The 19,866-nt window shown below is 47.3% G+C and overlaps 2 non-coding genes across 2 annotated transcripts; both read right to left on the reverse strand.

Moving 5' to 3' along the window:
• Positions 1-2,697: 2,697 nt before the first annotated feature.
• TRNAQ-UUG (transfer RNA glutamine (anticodon UUG)) lies at positions 2,698-2,769 on the reverse strand. The gene has a single exon. It is a non-coding gene; the product is annotated as a tRNA-Gln (tRNA).
• Positions 2,770-2,774: 5 nt separating this feature from the next.
• Positions 2,775-2,846, reverse strand: TRNAE-UUC (transfer RNA glutamic acid (anticodon UUC)). The gene has a single exon. It is a non-coding gene; the product is annotated as a tRNA-Glu (tRNA).
• Between the last annotated feature and the right edge of the window lie 17,020 nt (positions 2,847-19,866).

The following is a 19,866-nucleotide window of genomic DNA, read 5'->3' on the forward strand; positions in this document are numbered from 1 at the left end:
TCACAAAAAGAGACCTCAACTGTCGCAAAGTATTGAAAGTAGAATCGGAAGTCGAAGCCTCCTGTTTCTTCTTTTAGCAGAAGCGCTTCTTGGCGATGCTGACACGCATTTCATGCCCGAGAAAACTGAACGAACTGTGTCGTGGGTCAGCCGTGCCTTATTGACAGAAAGCACTACAGTTCGCAATAGGGACAAGCTTTACATGAAGACGCTCTGACGAAAGTGCTCCGATCAGAGTACGCTTGCTTTGGTCGGCTTGACGATCTCTTTCTTCCAGCAGTGCGAAGCTTTAATCGTGCGGAAACAGTGGAAGACGACAAAGCCGGGGCCGAAGTAGTTCGTATACGTGTTGAACCTCATGCTCAAACTAAGCTGAGACATTATGTACGTCCAAAACTCATGCAACACCTACACCATGCAGTTAAAATCTCGTGCAAAAATAATTCGACAACGCGTAATCCAGATACTCCCTAAGGTTAGTAAAGAATTTCTTTCACGGCAGCATACCGTTCGGTGCGGGAATGGAAGCTAGTTTATACTGCTCGTTGCGAAAAAACGCATCGAAACGAAAAAAAATTTTCACCCTTAAAGGCGTAACGCTTAAGACTGCACCCTTTTCACACCCTTATGGTCTATTGTTTATTTTTTAAGGTGCGCTTAGCACGTTAGCACCTTTAATTCACCCATGCACCCCTCAAAGGTGCACGGGAGCAAGGGTATTGCAGCTCCTTCAGGTGCAAGGGTGCGTAACGGTGTTCAGGTCTTCATTGATTTGTGGAACGACATTGCAGTAGATCAATCAAGCGTGCTTTTAAAATCATGTGAGCTATTCGAGCTTTTCATTAAATGACAGCTGCAGCCTTGATGGGATCATCTATGACTACGCTTTGTGCCCCCATAATGTGATGATTAACTGAATTATTTTAGCTGAACTGCTAAGCATCACTGACTCCAAGTAGGGGCTCGCTGAAATGGCAGTTTCGTGCCGATTGCATCTTGGGGTATCTGTTGTTTCAGCCAGCGTTGTCGCTTCGGCGGACGCGGTTGTTGCGACGCGCGTCTCTTCTTTCACTCTTTCCTCTTATCTTTTAACTCCCCTCTATCTGCACGTGGCAGCGGTGGTGGCTCAGCTCGAGCCAGTCGGCCGGTCCATGCACTTTCCTTTCACCCTTCTCTCAGTCGCAACAACAACAACATCGAGGTCTTTGTAGTGGATGGAGGTTTTCAGAAATGGGATTTCTCTTTGATCGAGGCTGGCCTAGCTCCATTGAGCCTTCCAGGTTATATTCTGCGCCCGATTCTGCTCGACACAGTGACCTTGTCCGATTTTTTTCCTCAGTGCCGAGCTTATCGTTCGGCTCTCCATGATTTCCCTGCGCAAAGGAAGGCGTAGACACCTCAGAAGGGCTGTGCACACAATAGCACTCCCTGGATGCGCAGCCTCTGTTTTCTGTTGCTCTCGAGTAGCTGAAGCCTCTGGCTCCGGCAGAACAAGAAACCCTGGCACTTCTTTCAGTTTGTCGCCGAGGTTCACAGGACCGTTGGACGATATATTCCTCAGCTTCATTCTCCTAGTTATCGCATCTGCGATGTTGTTCTCGCCCAGAACTGGCGTGACTGCACCGAATGTCTCCGTGCCAACTTCTGCTCTGTGGCCGAATTTGTGGCACTCGAACATTTAGTAATACGGCATTCTTTCGTAGGCATGCTGGCGATCTTCCAGTAAAGATAACAAGGGCGTTAGCTGCTCTGAATGCGCAACTGATGCGGCTACGTCTGGGCGGTAAACCCATCTTTCATGGTCAACACTACTGACCCGGTCGAAGACTGTGCGACCTTGAACTTGCTTGCACGCCAAGATTCCCTGGACAGTCTTTCAACTTTTCCGAAGGGCTCCAGTACCTTCCACACGGCGTCGTCGCTGATATTGTTTGGAATCCAGTGCAGCTTGATTCATATTTTACTGTGACTACGGCCGATAACGGTGCATTTCTTTTTACCTTTTATAAACAACGTCTTCGCGGCGACCACCACTTGTTTAGCAGCCATTCAATGAGCCGGTACAGCGTAGACGTGATTCATCTGGTAGGCGTCGATCGACGCCACGTCTGCGACCACCTTGAGCCGCTCCATTTTTTCTTCGAATTCACCGATGTGATAAGGCCGGCCGGACACAACACCGTGCATAACAACAGTACTCAGGGATGCATTTACACTTGGCAGCTGAGGCAAAATAATTTTGTAATATTCAGACGAAACAGCGTAATCACGGCCAGCATCCGCAAATACAGCTTTAACCAGTCATAATAATACTGCGCGAAGAGGCACGAACAGGAACACACAAAGCGCAGCTTTCTGTGTTCTTCGCGCAGATTTATTACGACTTATTCCAAGATCCAACTAGGCCAACTTCATGCCTTACAGCTCTAACGGAGCTCATGCTTCGTGCGCCTTCGCAGCTTTCCAGCCGGAAGTACTATCTAACTGCACAATACGAGCGGAGAAAGAGCGCGTTCTAAGCATTAGTACTAGTAATAATAATAATATTATTAACAATAATAAAAAAATAATAATAACGCTTATTTCACCACCAAAATGTACATGCCCATAGTAAAAGCTGCCTCTTGGACAGCTTGACTCGGCCATGGACACACAGGCGCTAACTTTGGCAGCAAAATAGTAGGTTAAAAAAATAAAGGGTCTCACCGAGATTCGAACTCGGATTGCTGGATTCAAAGTCCAGAGTGCTAACCCTTACACCATGAGACCACACATTCCGACGCCGGGAATCGAACCCGGGCCTCCTGGGTGAAAGCCAGGTATCCTAGCCACTAGACCACGCCGGAACACGACGATGTGGAGCAACAGGACATTCTAGGCATTATGCGCTTGCACAAAACCCTTAATTTCCAGGCTCAATGGAATCTCATGTTTTAATATTCCCAAGCCGATAAACTGTTTACACGAAAGAAACTAGACTAGAACAGGACAGGGAAGTCAAAATTTGAAAGGCAGGAACCAACGGCTGCATCGAGCAGTCTTATCCCAGTATCCCAAAGGAAGGAGGAAGAAGAAGAAGAAGACGGCAGCTTCTCTTGATCGAGCCCCTGTTTCGCAAAATATTTTGTCCTTCTGTGGTCTTCAAGGCGACCTCGCCGTCCCAGGCGATGGCGGATGACCTGCCGCCTCTGCGGCCTTCTCCCCTCAGGATCTCCCCTCAGAGCTCCCGGCGTCATCTAGTTTTTCTGACTCGTATGACATGGAGTTCGACGGTGGCTACATTGAGATTGTGAGTAGGCGCCTGAAAAGGAAGCTGTCCAAAACCTCGACAGAGTGTGGGCCCAGTGTGCGTATGAAGCCGGCTAACCAGTCCAGTGTGAGCACGAAGGGGCTTAACCAGCCCAGTATGAGCAAGAAAACAGTTAACCAGGTCAATGTAAGTGAGCAATCTCTCACCTATATGATTTCATACATGCCTGTCGAGGATTTACAGAATCTCAACTCCATCAATAGGCAGACTGACTCTTCTTGAATGAGTGGTTCCAGGCCTAATCAAAGAAGTGCGTGACTCACGAATATACACTGCTAGAAATCACACGTCCACTAAGACTGCTTAATTAGTGACTGGTGTGCGCACAAATTAACTCTACGGAATGACCTACATTTGAAGGACGGTGACTATCAGTACTCCGTCTACAGGCCGACGCCCGCGAAGAGCACGACTCGCTCATCCGAGTACATCAGCTCCGCCATCTTTAGACAGGAAGTTAGCCTGCATCGATGTTGACTTCGGCGAAGAAGTCATCTTGGACGGCTTCCTGAGGAATGGAACGCGTCCGAAGATGGCGGCTGTCCGGCTAGACGTCTAAGTAGCCGTCTACTCGCAAGTATTGAAACGCGCCCCTAGTGTCACGCGGCCTTAAGTGCAATCAAGGTTGCAGCGTTTAGTTTCCATTACGTCTACGTACTTGCGCCGTGAGGGGCTTGAACTTTCAACAACTGAAAACGTAAGCTTAGCTTTCACACGCAAGTTAATGACTTGGTATCTGGTCACAATCTGCGGACAAATTGTTGCGTATGTAACACATCACAAAATCTTAGGTGTTACGATAGACCGTGACCTGTCCTGGACGAAGCACATTTCTTTGCTCAAGAAATATGCTTGACAGCTTTGCAAGCATTGTGCGGTGCATTGCAGGGAAATCCTGGGGTCCCACTGAGCGATCTTTACTTCACGTGTACCAGGCGCTGGTAGTCGGTCTTCTCAAAAACAGTGCACCCGTTCTCTCTGGGGTCAGACTATCAGGCCTACGTGCGCTCGAAAGCGCCTAGGCTCGTGCTTTAAGAGTATGCTTGGGTTTGCCACGCAAAACTTCTAGACGGGGCACATTTTACGAGGCCCGTGCCTGCCCAGCACAAATTTATTTTCAACAGGAGCCTCTTGGTGTGAATTTGCGACATCTGACCATTGTCGAGATCGGCGTCAGCCAGTGTCGCTTGGAAGCAGCCATCACACATGTGTCTCCTGGATCGCTCCGAGTACCTGCTGTTTACTCGGAGACGGTTGCTTCAAGGCCTGCCTTAATGGGCCACGAGGAGATGGTCGGGTCCTCATGTGGCTTCAATCAACGGGCTTTGCTGTGTCGGAGAGCGGCCGTCTCGAGAGACAATCTTGTTGACTCTCCCATTTGCTCTTACGCTTGTAAAAGTGCAAATAAACCCACTCGTAATCTTCCTCCCATCATTTACTCGACGGTACTCATGTACTGATGGTGGGAACGGGTGTCGACTTGACCGCGGTTCCGTCAAGCAGCAGCAGCGAAAGCAGCTAGCACCGACTATGAACACCCATCATAGCCAACACCAGGCGTCGTCATCACCCCCTGACCAATATTAGTTCTGTGCGTCCAGATTCAGCCTTTTCCAAAGCCCTCTGGATGCAGTGTAATGCGGTGCCTTCGAACTACACATGCCACACCAGATTGCGGAGGTGCCACTTTGTTCAGTACCGAAACCATATACAGGGTGTGCAGGCTAACTTCAGGCAAGAGTTAAAATTTAAGTTATTTGAGGTAGGCCAGGGAAACCACTTACATACAGCTAGCAGCCTGCTTGCCCATCTAGGCAATTTTCTGTATTGCTATTAAATAATTAGCAATTAAAATAATTTTCCTAAATGCGTAAATATTGACTTTAGGCAGAAAATGTGAATAGCAAAGTTGGAGAGCACCTTCAGAAACCCCCATTTCATTTATTTGCGATAAAGCCTCACGCGTACTTTTTTTCCGACCTCAAAAAAAAAGCCCGAGAAATACGAAAAAGATCATGTGACTAGCGCATTCGCGCGCCACGATTGTGCTGTTCTCAATCCTGGCTTGAGTTAGCGTAATCAGCTGCTGGTATGGCGCGACGACCACATTCCTCCGCCAGGCCGATATGTCGACGGTGGTTGCGACGCCCGCGCGAGCTAGTCTGCAAGCGTGACGGTGCAACCACCATCGACATTTCTGCCTGCCGGAGCAATGTGGTCGTCGCGCCATACCAGCAGCTGATTTCGTTCACTCAAGCCAGGATAGAGAGCAGCACAATCGTGGCGCGCGAATGCGCTACTCACGTGATTTTTTTTTGTATTTCGCGGGCTCTGTTCGGAGTTCGGAAAAAAGATACAGGTGAGGTTTCCTTTATCGCGAATAAATGGAATGGGGGTGTCTGAAGGTGATCTTCAATTTTGCTATTCACATTTGCTGCCTAAAGTCAATATTTACGCATTCAGGAAAATTATCTTAAATGCTTATTAATTAATTGCAAAACAAAAAATCGCCTATGATGCGCAAGCCATTTGGTAGGTGTATGTAAATGGTTTCCCTGGCCTACCTCAATTCTTTTATCTCTTAACCGACGGCTAAAGTTAGCCTGGACACCCTGTATATGTACAACTATTGAAGGGTTACAAAGAAGACACACATCCCAACAGTCGGTATGAAACAGCTGCGCTGTCACACATTGCATCTATCTGTGGTGACTCCCAGAATGTTTTTGTGGACGGATCCGTCACGACCCCCTCTTCAGCTGCAGCGGTGATAGTGCCAGGAAATGCCTTATGTCACCGTTCCAGGCTGATGCATAAAACGTCATCTATACGACAACATAATTTTCAGCCATACGAGAGACCGTCCGTTATAATATTGGTCACCAGTCAGCGCACCAAAGGACTATATTCTGCGACTCGAGATCGGCATCGCAGGTCATACAAACTTATGTAAAACCAAGGTCAAGCGAGCAGCTGGTTCCCTTCAGTTTATGCAGCCATAAACTGTTGGGAACGCCTTGCACTTCTCTGCTTGACATGCACAGCGTACCTCACAATGCCTGGCTGTGCGTTTAGGCTGCGAGAAAATTAAGGGTTTTCGTGATTTCGCCGTTCCGAAAACATGTGAGCACCTTTACGTTTTGGCTTCCTGTTTCGCTACCGCGCCTTAGGCCATCGTTCGCATATGAACAATTCAAATCGCCCGCGGTAAAAAGCTCATTTCGGAGCGTCGTGGACGTGCTTCACCATCTAGTCCGCGAGCTCAACAACTGCTCTTTCGATTGCAGTCTTGGTTTCAGTGTTCTGACATGAGGGGGCGCCGTGAAAAATAAAACTTGGAATGGCCGCAGAAGCGTCAGCCGAAGAAAATGGCGCCCGCATTGCTGCGCACTCCTTTGAAGCGAAAGCTGACACCGAGCACGTCGGCTGGTGCCGGTTTCGTTCTTTGCGACGAAAGCAGCGGTTATTAGTCGGGCAACAATGTACAAACGTCGGATTTCGGGTCCGACCGCGAGACTTCGCCTCAGGCGCCTGGAACGTCAGCACGTACTTGTATGTAAGTTCTGTTTTCGTTCGCTGTATGTTTTCTGGGTGCATGCGGTTTGTAATTGATGTCAGTGGTTTATTTTTGTGCTTCAGGGTCTTCACAACGTATGGCGAAGATAGTTTGGTTTGGTTTGGTTTATTGAGGTTTAACGTCCCGAAGCAACTCCGGCTATGAGAGACGCCGTAGTGAAGGGCTCCGGGAATTTCGACCACCTGGGGTTCTTTAACGTGCTCTGACATCGCACAGCACACGGGCCTGTAGGATTTCGCCTCCATCGAAATTCAGCCACCGCGGCCGGGATCGAACCCGCGTCTTTCGGGTCAGCAGCCGAGCGCCGTAACCACTGAGCCACCTCGGCGGGGCGCGAAGACAGTTTGCCAAATGCTCAAGGTCGCGTCGCATTTTTCAACCAAGGCGACAACTAGACGTCTATATTGGCACATCGTTGCTGAGCGGCGCTCGGAGATTCGCTCAACCTCTCGACATTTTTTGATGCTCTTCACGGCGGAAGTGATGAAGACCGTGTGCGAAAACACTAATAAGTATGCGTGGATGAAGATTTTGGACAAGCAAACCTACGCTCAGCGTGACGGCTCATGGGAAGACGGAAATCCGTTGGAGATGCTGAAGTTCATTGGAATCATCATACGCATTGGAATCATCATATGCATTGGAATTGTTGACCTGCCGCGACTATTTCTCCACTGAAGTACCGGAATAATGTATTCTGGCCTTCTGCCATCAAAAATTATTGAACAATAGTAAATTATCGAAGGCTTGGACAGGCAAACCAGCACGTGAAGTTAAAATATGAAATCACTTGATTCTCAGGTAATTCGGATTCGAAGAAAACTGAAAATTTGTGCGAATTAAGCAGAGTTCAGGGCAGCCTTTTGGATTCCCCGATGTTGACAGTACCAAAGGGTCGATTGCAATAAGCTGGAAGTTCAAAATAAGTGCATTACAAGGAAACGAAGGAAAAGATTGCAAGTAAACGAAAGTGATGTCAACAGTACGGAAAAACAGCCACAGTTGACAATAGATGATAAGGCAACTGCAGGTAGTTACTGATTACATCCAGGTACTTCGACCAACCAATTACACATTCTGATCACAGGAGAGCAATTAGCAGAAGAATGAGAATGACCTGGAGTGGATTTGGCTCTTATCTCAAGTTATGCAGTATGCATAGAGAGTTTTCGGCTTTTACTTTTTGGAAACCCAGTGGACATTTTTGGCTCTTTATTTCAGAACATAGCTCAAATTTTTTTACGAATATCATTTTCGACAGGTGAATTGCGTTTTTTTTTCGGCGACATATCATATTCTTATGCAGGCAAAAGCAACTTCTGAGTTTGCCTCAGCCTTTTTTGTGAGAGCACGCAGTACGAGGCAAGGACAAATGGGAAAACCAGTTGTGGTAAGCCCCTGCCCCTCCCGTTCCGTCGACCTCTCGTTGCTTTCCACACTCCCCTTGTCTTACTCCAACTTCCCTCCCAAGAGTGAGGCAGATGTCGCCTCCCCCCCGACACACACACACACACTCACACAACTGTACCAGATCAAAGGAAATGAAATTCGACCGGCGCGACCGGGATCGAACCCGCGTCTTTCAGGCTCCTGACCCGAAAGACGCGGGTTCGATCCCGGCCGCGGCTGTCGAATTTCGATGGCGGCAAAATTCTAGAGGCCCGTGTTCTGTGCGATGCCAGTGCACGTTAAGGAACCCCAGGAGGCCGAAATTTCCGGAGCCCATCAATACAGCGTCCCTTATAGCTTGAGTCGCTCTAAAATGTTGACCCCCCCCCCACACCCCCCCAAACCATAAAACCAAGGAAATAGGCACACGACGAAACCACGCCGGCCACACCAATTTAATCGCATAAAAGCACCAGTATCCAAGTGAAAGAGAAAATAAGCGAAAATGCCAGCAATTGAGGATACTGAGGGAGCCTGCTCAAGGATGCAGGCACACCCTCAAGAGTTGCACTTTTGAAAGCGCAGAAGACTGCAGCTTAGGCGACAGTGCGGAACCTGTACGACCGTTGTTTGCTAGCGAAACCTGCGTCGTGCACGGACGAGGCGGAGCCATTGACATCGGGTCACATGGTGCTCGGTCCACGGTAGGAATAAGTGATAGTAATGTTAAGAACAGCACCATGAACCATGAAAGGGAAATGGTAGGTACAGCACTAACAGATAAAGGCACAAAAGCACAGATTAGAGAACAAAAACACATTGAGGATATTCTCGCTGAAATTAACTCTTTCGCTACCGCGGAAAAATGGACGATTTGGAGTGTACTGAAAGACTGTTTTTTTTTTCTTCAGGAGAACTAACACACCCAGCGCATATTGCAATGCATGAAATTGTAGCTTATTATTTACACTTCTGAATGAAACAAACACCACAGTCGTGTGTGCAAAATTATGTAAACATTTATTTGAGATTTGCCAAAAACACGAAAAAAGTACCGTATTTTCCGGTGTATAAGACGCGGTTTTTTTTCAAAAATCTTGCTGGTGCGTCCTATACAAGGGTGCGTCTTATATGCGAATTTTCCGTTTTTTTTTTGCGAGTTCAGAAATTACTCAGGTTCATGTTCAAGCTTTTTTCACCGAAAAAATATTACTACCAATAACGCGGTTGTAACATGGTTAATACTTCAATACGGAGACCGCCGTGCGCAACTTTTTTAGGTGAACTTTATCATGAAACGGCGGGGTTGACCACTTCCGGGATCTTAAACACGCGGCTGTTTCGGAGGCCCCAAGCAAAGGTAATGTGAAGTGCCAAAAGATGGCGACAGTCGCGCTTCTCGCCATTGTCAAGACAAGCCAAGAGAAGCCGATATTTTTTTTTTAGTCACCCTTTGCAAGTACGAAGTGCGAAGAGAATGCTTCAGACGTGTTGCCTTTTCGATAGCGCATCCGAAGATGAAGACATTGAAGGTTTTATGTAAAAATAAATTGTTATGGACATAAAGAGAGTTCTTTCGCTTTTTTTCTTTTGTGCTAAGACGTGGGCTGGTATGGCGTGAGTGTTGCCTTTTTCGATCACTCAGCGTTGCTTAAGAACTTCTCACACGCACGGTGCATTTTGCGATGGTCGCATAAGCATGTTTAATTAAGCCTCACTAGCCTAACTGGGTAAATTGGGGTGCGTCTTATACACGGGTGCGTCTTATATACCAAATTTTTCAATGACAGCCTGCATATATGGCGGGTGCGTCTTATACAAGGGTGCGTCTTGTACACCGGAAAATACGGTATATAGCAAAAACAAAAATTACCGGCTGCACTAAGCCAAAACATGATTAGAGGAAAACTGGAATATACAAACTGTTGCACATATTTATAGCTGTCATTCTTCTCAGTTTCAGCTATGAGAAAAAATTATTGCACTTTCCATGGCCGGTCAAGTCAGGGGCCATGACAGCGGTGCCACTGTGAAGAGCAGTCAGGGGTGAAGACGTGAAGCAGAGGTAGACTGACAGGTGCTTCACATAAAGTTTTATCTTTGGTCCTCTCTTGTTCTCTGATAGCTTAGCTTGCAGTTTTTTCTTTTTTCATCTTTTTCGGTTGGTGATGAATGCATTCTACGGGATGATCGGGGGACCTCATCATATCTGAAGATTTATTTATTTTATTTATTTATTTATTCAAATACCCTAAGGGCCCACTGGGGGCATTACATAGGGGGGGGGGGGACAAATCAGAGCACAATTTTCGAAGGCAAAAAAGCACGTTAGGTGGTTAATACGTCAGGTTGAGAAAGAACATAACGTAATTTGACAAGGTAAGTTGCTGGGCGAGTTGGTTCCGATATTCCATGACTACAGCGCAAAGAACGGGACAAGAAGGACACAGGCAGAGACACAACACAGCGCTGTGTTGTGTCTCTGCCTGTGTCCTTCTTCTTGTCCCGTTCTTTGCGCTGTAGTCATGGAATAACAACGTAAAAGCTGTTACAAAAAATGCACAAATAACAAAGAAAGAGACATAGTTTGCAAGTAAGTGATATAAAAGCAAATCTGGTTACTGAACGCGCTGGGATTCCAGATATGTTAGCAATTCCGACTGAAATAAGGAAAACTGGGTTATGGTAGCGATACTGGAGGGCAACTCATTCCATTCTTTTATTGACAAGGTTAAAGGCGAATTCTTGTACTTTTCCGTACGAGCGAAGATGGGGTTAACTTTGTATATATGATCGGTGCGGCGTGAAGTATGAGGTGGCGGTAAGATGTGCGACCGGGCAAATGATGTACGGCTGTGAAAGAGAGTGGGAAAAGAAGATAATCTGGCAAATTTTCTGCGCATTGCGAGGGGCGGCATGTTGAGCTCTTGCTTCAAAGATGAAACGCTTTGAAATCTCGAGTACGATGATAAGATGAATCGCGCGGCTTTATTCTGGACGGCTTCAAGTATTTTGGTGAGGGTGGTTTGGTAGGGATGCCAAATGATTGACGCATATTCCACATATTCCAGTGAATGGCGAACAAGAGAATTGAATGCTTCAAGCCTGGTGTCCCTGTCGGCTAGGTATAGGCGCCGCTTCAGAAAGCCAAGTTTTCTTTGTCCTTTAGATGTAATATTTTCGATGTGGTCAGTCCATGTTAAGCTAGAATTTAACTGAATGCCTAGGTATTTAACCGATGAAACCGAGTCTACTATGCTGTCATTTATTAGGTAAGTGCTTGGTTGCGATTTTGAAACAGAAGTGAATTTCAAATGTTTATTCTTTTCACTATTTATTTCCATCTGCCATTTGCCGCACCACTCTGTTAGCTTGTTCAGGTCAGATTGCAAAGCTATGACGTCGTTAGGACTAGATATATCTCTGTAAATTACACAGTCGTCGGCAAAAAGGCGAACTGTCGAATTGATATTTAGTGCTATATCATTAATATGTATTAAAAATAACAGCGGTCCTATTACTGAGCCTTGAGGGACGACAGACTTGACAAGGGTTAGGCTGGAAATATCATCATTTAATTTAACCGCTTGAGAACGATTTGTTAAAAATTGTTCAAGCCATCGAGTTGTATTGCCGTCGAGTTCGATGCTGCGTATTTTCAGTGTTAGTCGTTTATGAGGTACACGATCGAAGGCTTATGAAAAATAATAAAAATACCACCTACATAATGAGAAAGGTGCAATGAATTATGAAGGTCAGTTACCAACTCATAAAGCTGTGTTTGGCATGAAAGCTTTGGGCGAAAACCATGCTGGTTGTTTGCAAGTAAATTATTTCGATTGAGATGGGCCATAATGTGAGTGTATAGAACATGTTTAAGAAGTTTGCAACTAACTGATGTTAGCGAGATAGGTCGGTAGTTACTGAAGACAGTGTTTTCACCAGAATTAAGTACTGGCAGAACATGAACTGTTTTCCAGCCTTCGGGTATACATCCAGAATCGAGTGATTGTTGGAATATTAGTGAAAGTATCTGTGCTGAGAAATGACTGCTTAGTTTTAAAAGTTTAGCACTGATGACATCGGGCCCTGGACTGGTCTTGAACGGCAAACGGTCAATGGCGCATTTTACGCCGTGTGCGGTGATGATAATAGAAGGAAAGTGAAACGGGATACTCTGCGGCGGCGGCGTTACGGAATTAATAGGATGCTCATCTGTGAACACCCCAGCGAAGTATGCATTAAATTGCTCGGCACACTCGACTGGTGTTAGCACGTTGCCATCTGTACCTAACATAGATGGTACCGACTGATTTTGTTTGGGATTAACTACATTCCAGAACTTTTTCGGGTCTGTTTTTAAGAGATTGGGCAGAGTGCAATTGAAATATTTGTGTTTTGCGTCAATAACTGCTCTTTCGGTTTGTTTCGAGATTGCCTTGTAATTCTGCCAGTCTTCGGGAACATTTGACCGACTCGCCTTCCTGTACGCTATCTTCTTCCTGTTTATGGATTTCTTGACATCGTGGGTGAACCATGGGTCGCTTATACGTGATGTTAAAGTGTATTTTGGCACACATGAGTCGTCAATATATTTCAGATGATCGCGAAATAAGCACCAGTTCTCGTTAGTCGTACGGCTCTGAAAGCTTGGTTGGAACTGAACTAAAAAACCTCCTAGCATGCGATTCATTTTTTCAGTATCTGCGCGCGCATAGTTCAATATTTCCTTTGTTATTTTTCTCGCGCCAGCGCGAGGTAGGGTGAATGAACAATGCACAGCCTTGTGATCACTGGTTTCTTCCAGAACTTGAGTATGTGCAAGATCCGGATTATTTGTCAGGATAAGGTCTAATGTGTGATTACCGCGAATGGGTTCATGCGCTACCTGGGTGAGATGATGATAGTGAAGACACTGCAGAAAATGTAGATGCTCAGCGCGGTTTCTATGGGTGTTAATTGAAGCAGTGTTTCAATCAATGGCTCGATAGTTAAAATCTCTTCATGATTTGATCAGTTGCATAATTGAAAAGATCAGTGAAATCGGAACGGCTATCTGGAGGCCGGTAGCTTGCACCCATGACGCAATGAACGTGGAAAAAATGAACTGAAACCCAGATTATTTCGAGAGGTGATTCAATAGCTAATAGCGATGGCTGGAATTGCTGATTTACCGCGATGAGTACTCCTCCTCCTCTAGACCCGATTCTATATTGACGGAAGAGTATGAAAGTCGGGGGGAACATCAGCTCACTATTGGCAATGTCGTCGGAAAGCCAGGTTTTGGTGCCAACAAGGATGTCGGTGGAACACGTGTGCATTATTGTTTTTAAGACATCAAGTTTATGAAATGAGCTGCGGAAGTTCGCCAAGAGCAAGCAAATCGGAGCGGGTGAGGCAGTTTTCTTTCGTTGTATTTCATGCCGTCATTCCATGGTCTGCTCTGGTGGAGCAGAAATTCGGATAACGCGATCAGAGGCCGAATCGTAGCGATAAACCCCGCTCTTCATACGCAACTTGTTGTATCGCACCGTATAGCGCTCTTTTTCCTTACGATGCTCCTTGGCACTTTAGGAGAGAAATTCTCGTCCAAGCAGACTTTAGGCGATTCGAGGTCCTTTTACTTGGATGCATTGCTGAGAACTTCCGTTTTGCATTTGAAGTCAAGAAATTTGACGATAATCGGTCGATGGCTGTCAGGTCGGCGTTGGCCTAAGCGATGGGCTCTTTCAATATTGCCAGCGTGAATACCATGATGAGTGTCTAAATATTCCCTAACAATGCGCTCGGATTCCGCATATCCCTCGTTGTCAGTTTCAGGAAGGCCTTTGATAATCAGATTATTTCTTCGCATGCGGTTGCTCATGTCTTCTACCACATCTATTAGCTCACTGTTTGTTTTTCGGATGTTCACCTTAAATTCCTGTACGGTGTCGGTAACGGCGTCAAAGCCGTTCTTGAGCCCCAGTATACTGGTTAGGCTTTATTCAATAGAGGGCACTCGGGCATTGATGTTGTTGATTTTCCGACTGATTTTGGTCAGTCTCTGTGGTTTCAGCATGGCACTCTTTTAGTAGCGTCAATACGTCATCCACCTTAACACCGGGATTTGCTTCCACGTCGCCCGCACAGAGTAAGAGCATGGAAACGCACACAGACAGCAAAAGTGAGGAGGGTCTGGGGCAGAGCTCGCGTAAAAATCCGGCTGCTACACTGAAACGGTCATTATGGGAGCAGTCATGTAATCGGCAAGCAAAGAAGGAACCGATGCGCGCACGGTACGTCCACACGTCGATACCCACTTGAGCAGAGGTGAAGGCACAACAATTGGGACTAGCGGCCAAAGGGTTCAAAAACGTTGCATGAGCAAAGAATGCCTACCTATAACAGCAGAAGGGTACAGATTATGCCGATGCCAATCGTGGCCGCGAGTTCCAGGGAAGTGATTCCAGGCCGTCCTTTTTATGGGGCTGTGGTGGCGCTGCGTCCTGTCGTAGCCGGTCTGTGTCCGCTTGTGACGGTGCGGGATGATCGCCCGGTCCTCAGCTGACACGTTTGGAAGCCAGATGAGTAGGCGCGCTTGTTCCTCGGTGCGATGCAGCGACGAAGCAGCTGCGCTTGACTGGCTTGATGCAAGACACGTTGATCTATAACAGCAGAACGGTACAGTTTATGCCGATGCCAATCGTGGCCGCGAGTTCCAGGGAAGTGATGCCAGGCCGTCCTTTTTATGGGGCTGTGGTGGCGCTGCGTCTTGTAATAGCCGGTCTGTGTCCGCTTGTGACGGTGCGGGATGATCGCCCGGTCCTCAGCTGACACGTTTGGAAGCCAGATGATTAGGCGCGCTTGTTCCTCGGTGCGATGCAGCGACGAAGCAGCGGCGCTTGACTGGCTTGATGAAAAACACGTTGATCTATAACAGCAGAACGGTACAGATTATGCCGACGCCAATCGTGGCCGCGAGTTCCAGGGGTGATGCCAGGCCGTCCTTTTTATGGGGCTGTGGTGGCGCTGCGTCTTGTCGTAGCCGGTCTGTGTCCGCTTGTGACGGTGCGGGATGATCGCCCGGTCTTCAGCTGACACGTTTGGAAGCCAGATGAGTAGGCGCGCTTGTTCCTCGGTGCGATGCAGCGACGAAGCAGCGGCGCTTGACTGGCTTGATGCAAGACACGTTGATCTATAACAGCAGAAGGGTACAGATTATGCCGATGCCAATCGTGGCCGCGAGACCCCTTGGATGAACTCCTCCCTGAAAGCCAGCTGATAAAATTTGGCATTTAGGCAAGCTCTAAAACATCAGGATGGATGAAGTAAGTTTTATCGATGCGGTTCAAAAGCCAGAACACTTTCCAAGTGCTGCCAATAGATGCTGCCGCCACTCAAACATCCGGGTCCGTTACGTGGAAAAAAACAAATAGGAAAAAGCGAAAAACCAATTTTGGGAAATACATTTTGATGGCAGAAGGCCAGAATAGATTATTCCGGTGTTTCAGTAGAGATATGTCGCGGCAGGCCAACAATTCCAATGCATATGATGATTCCAATGAACTTCACCATCTCCAACGGATTCACGTCTTCCCATGAGCCGTCACGCCGAGCGTATGTTTGCTTGTCCAAAATCTTCATACATGCATACTTATTAGTGTTTTCGCGCACGGTCTTCATCACTTCCGCCATGAAGAGCACCAAAAAAAAAGTCGAGAGGTTGAGTGAATCTCCGAGCGCCGCTCAGCAGCGATGTGCCAATATGGACATCTGGCTGTCGTCTTGGTTGAAAAACCCGACACGACCTCGAGCATTTTGCAAACTGTCTTCGCCAAACGTTGTGCAGACACGGAAGCACAAAAATCAACCACTAACGTCAATTACAAACCGCATGCAGCGCAGAAAACACACAGCGAACGAATACAAAACTTACATACAAGTACGTGCTGACGTTCCAGGCGCCTGAGGCGAAGTCTCACTGTCGAAACCGAAATCCGACGCTTGTACATCGTTGCCCGACTAATAACCGCTGCTTTCGTCGCAAAAAAAAAAAAAACGAAATCGCAACTGGCCGACGTGTTCGGTGTCAGCTTTCGCTTTCGAGGAGCGCGCGGCGATGCGGTCGCCATTGTCTCCGGATGACGCTGCTGTTGCCGTTCAAAGTTTTATTTTTCACGGCGCCCCCTGCAATCAACCAATCCTGCAATCGAAAGAGCAGTTGTTGAGCTCGCAAACTAGATGGTGAAGCACGTCCACGACGCTCCGAAATGAGCCTTTTTCTGCGGGCGATTTGAATTGTTCATATGCGAAAGATGGCCTATGGCACCGTAGCGAAAGAGGAAGCCAAAACGTACAGGTGCTCACATGTTTTCAGAACGGCGAAATCACGAAAACCCTTAATTTCCTCGCAGCCTAAAGGCACAGCCAGACATTGTGAGGTACGCTGAGCATGTCAAGCAGAGAAGTGCAGGGCGTTCCCTACAGTTTATGGCTGCATAAACTGAAGGGAACCAGCTGCTCGCTTGTCCTTGGCTTTAAATAAGATTGTATGACCAGCAATACCAATCTCGAGTCGCAGAATATAGTCCATTGGTGCGCTGACTGGTGGCCAATATAACGGACGGCCTCTCGTATGGCTGCCAATTCGGTTGTCGTAGAGATCACGTTTTATGCATCAGCCTGAAACGGTGACATAAGGAATTTCCTCGCACTATCACCGCGGCAGCTGAAGAGGGGGTCGTCACGGATCCGTCCACAAAAACATTCTGGGAGTCACCACAGATAGATGCAATGTGTGACAGCGGAGCTGTTTCAGACCGACTTTTGGGATGTGCGTCTTCTTTGTTATCCCTTGAATGGTTGTACGTACACAGGGTGTCCAGGCTAACTTTAGCCATGGGTTAAGAGATAAAATATTGGAGGTAGGGCAGGGAAACCACTTACATACACCTACCAAATGGCTTGCGCATCATAGGCAATTTTTTTCTTTTGCAATTAATTAATGAGCAATTAAGATAATTTTCCTGAATGCGTAAATATTGACTTTAGGCAGAAAATGTGAATAGCAAAGTTGGACAGCACCTTCAGAAAACTCTATTCCATTTATTTGCGATAAAGAAAACCTCACGTGTATCTTTTTTCCGAACTCTAAAGAGAGCCCGCAAAATACAAAATAAAAATCACATGACTAGCGCATTCGCGCGCCACGATTGTGCTGCTCTCTATCCTGGCTTTAGTAAACGAAATCAGCTTCTGGTATGGCGCGACGACCACATCATAGAGAAAGATATTATATATGACCACATTGCCCCGGCACGCAGAAATATCGACGCGTCACGCTAGCAGACTAGCTCGCGCGGGCATCGCAACCACCGTCGACATATCGGCCTGGCGGAGCAATGTCGTCTTCGCGCCATACCAGCAGCTGATTTCGTTAACTCAAGCCATGATTGAGAGCAGCCCAATCGTGGCGCGCGAATGCGCTAGTCACATGTTTTTTTTTTGTATTTCGCGGGCTTTCTTTTGAGGTCGAAAAAAAGATACGCGTGAGGATTTATCGCAAATAAATGGAATGGGGGTTTCTGAAGGTGCTCTCCAACTTTGCTATTCATATTTGCTGCCTAAAGTCAATATTTACGCATTTAGGAAAATTAAATTGCTAATTAATTAATATCAATACAGAAAATTGCCTAGATGCGCAAGCCGGCTGGTAGCTGTATGTAAGTGGTTTCCCTGGCCTACCTCAAATAACTTAAATTTTAACTCTTGCCTGAAGTTAGCCTGGACACCCTGTATATGGTTTCGGAACAGCCCCAAAGTGACACCTCCGAAATCTGGTGTGGCATGTGTAGTTCGAAGGCCCCGCATTGCACTGCATCCAGAGGGCTTTGCAAAAGGCTTAATCTGGACGCACAGCACTAATATTGGTCAGGGGGTCAGGGCTATGATGGGTGTCCGTAGTCGCTGCTAGCTGCTGCCGTTCCTGCTGCTTGACGGAACCGCGGTCAAGTCGTCACCCGTTCTCACCATCAGTACATGAGTACCGTCGAGTCAATGATGGGAGGAAGATTACGAGTGGGTTTATTTACACTTTTACAAGCGTAAGAGCAAATGGGAGAGTCAACAAGAGAGTCTCTCGAGACGGCCGCTCTCCGACACAGCAAAGCCCGTTGATTGAAGCCACATGAGGACCCGACCATCTCCTCGTGGCCCATTAAGGCAGGCCTTGAAGCAACCGTCTCCGAGTAGACAGCAGGTACTCGGAGCGACCCAGGAGACACATGTGTGATGGCTGCTTCCAAGCGACACTGGCTGACGCCGATCTCGACAATGGTCAGATGTCGCAAATTCACACCAAGAGGCTCCTGTTGAAAATAAATTTGTGCTGGGCAGGCACGGGCCTCGTAAAATGTGCCCCGTCTAGAAGTTTTGCGTGGCAAACCCAAGCATACTCTTAAAGCACGAGCCTAGGCGCTTTCGAGCGCACGTAGGCCTGATAGTCTGACCCCAGAGAGAACGGGTGCACTGTTTTTGAGAAGACCGACTGCCGGCGCCTGGTACAAGTGAACTAAAGATCGCTCATTGGGACCCCAGGATTTCCCTGCCATGCACCGCACAATGCTTGCAAAGCTGTCAAGCATTTTTCTTGAGCAAAGAAATGTGCGTCGTCTAGGACAGGTCACGGTCTACCGGAACACCTAAGAATTTGTGAAGTGTTACGTACGCAACAATTTGTGCGCAGACTGTGCCTGGATACCAAACCATTAACTTGAGTGTGAAAGCCAAGATTACGCTTTTAGTTGGTGAAAGTTCAAGCCCCTCCCGGCGGTAGTACGCAGACGTAATGGAAACTGAACACTGCAACCTTGATTCCACTTGGGGCCGCGTGACACTTGGGGTAAGTTTCAATACTTGAGTAGACGGCTACTTAGACGTCTAGCCGGACAGCCTCCATCTTGGGACGCGTTCCATTTCTCAGGAAGCCGTCCAAGATGACTGCTCCGCCGAAGTCAACATCGATGCAGGCTAACTTCTTGTCTAAAGATGGCGGAGCTGATGTACTCGGATGAGAGAGTCGTGCTTTTCGCGGGCGTCGGCTGTAGCCGGAGTACGGATAGGCACCGTTCTTCAAATGTGGGTCATTCCGTTGAGTTAATTTGTCCGCACACCAGTCACTAATTAAGCAGTCTTAGTGGATGTGCGATTCCTAGCAGTGTATATTCGTGAATCACACACTTCTTTGACTTGGCCCGGAACCAGTCGTTCAAGAAGAAGAGTCAGTCTGCCTGTTGATGCAGTTGAGATTTTCTAAATCCTCGACAGGCATGCATGAAATCTTGTAAGTGAGAGATTGCGCACTTACATTGGCCTGGTTAACTGTTTTCTTGCTCACATTGGGCTGGTTAAGCCCCTTCGTCCTCACACTGGACTGGTTAGACCGCTTCGTACGTACAGTGGGCCCACACTCTGTCGGGGTTTTGGACAGCTTCCTTTTCAGGCGCGACTCACAATCTCGATGTAGCCACCGTCGAACTCCATGCCATCCGGGTCAGAAAAACTACACGATCCCCGGAGCTCTGCGGGGAGATCCACACTGCATCCAGGT

This window comes from Amblyomma mixtum, chromosome 3 (assembly GCF_055824585.1).
Source record: "Amblyomma mixtum isolate Tamu chromosome 3, ASM5582458v1, whole genome shotgun sequence".
Classification (NCBI taxonomy): Eukaryota; Metazoa; Arthropoda; class Arachnida; order Ixodida; family Ixodidae; genus Amblyomma; species Amblyomma mixtum.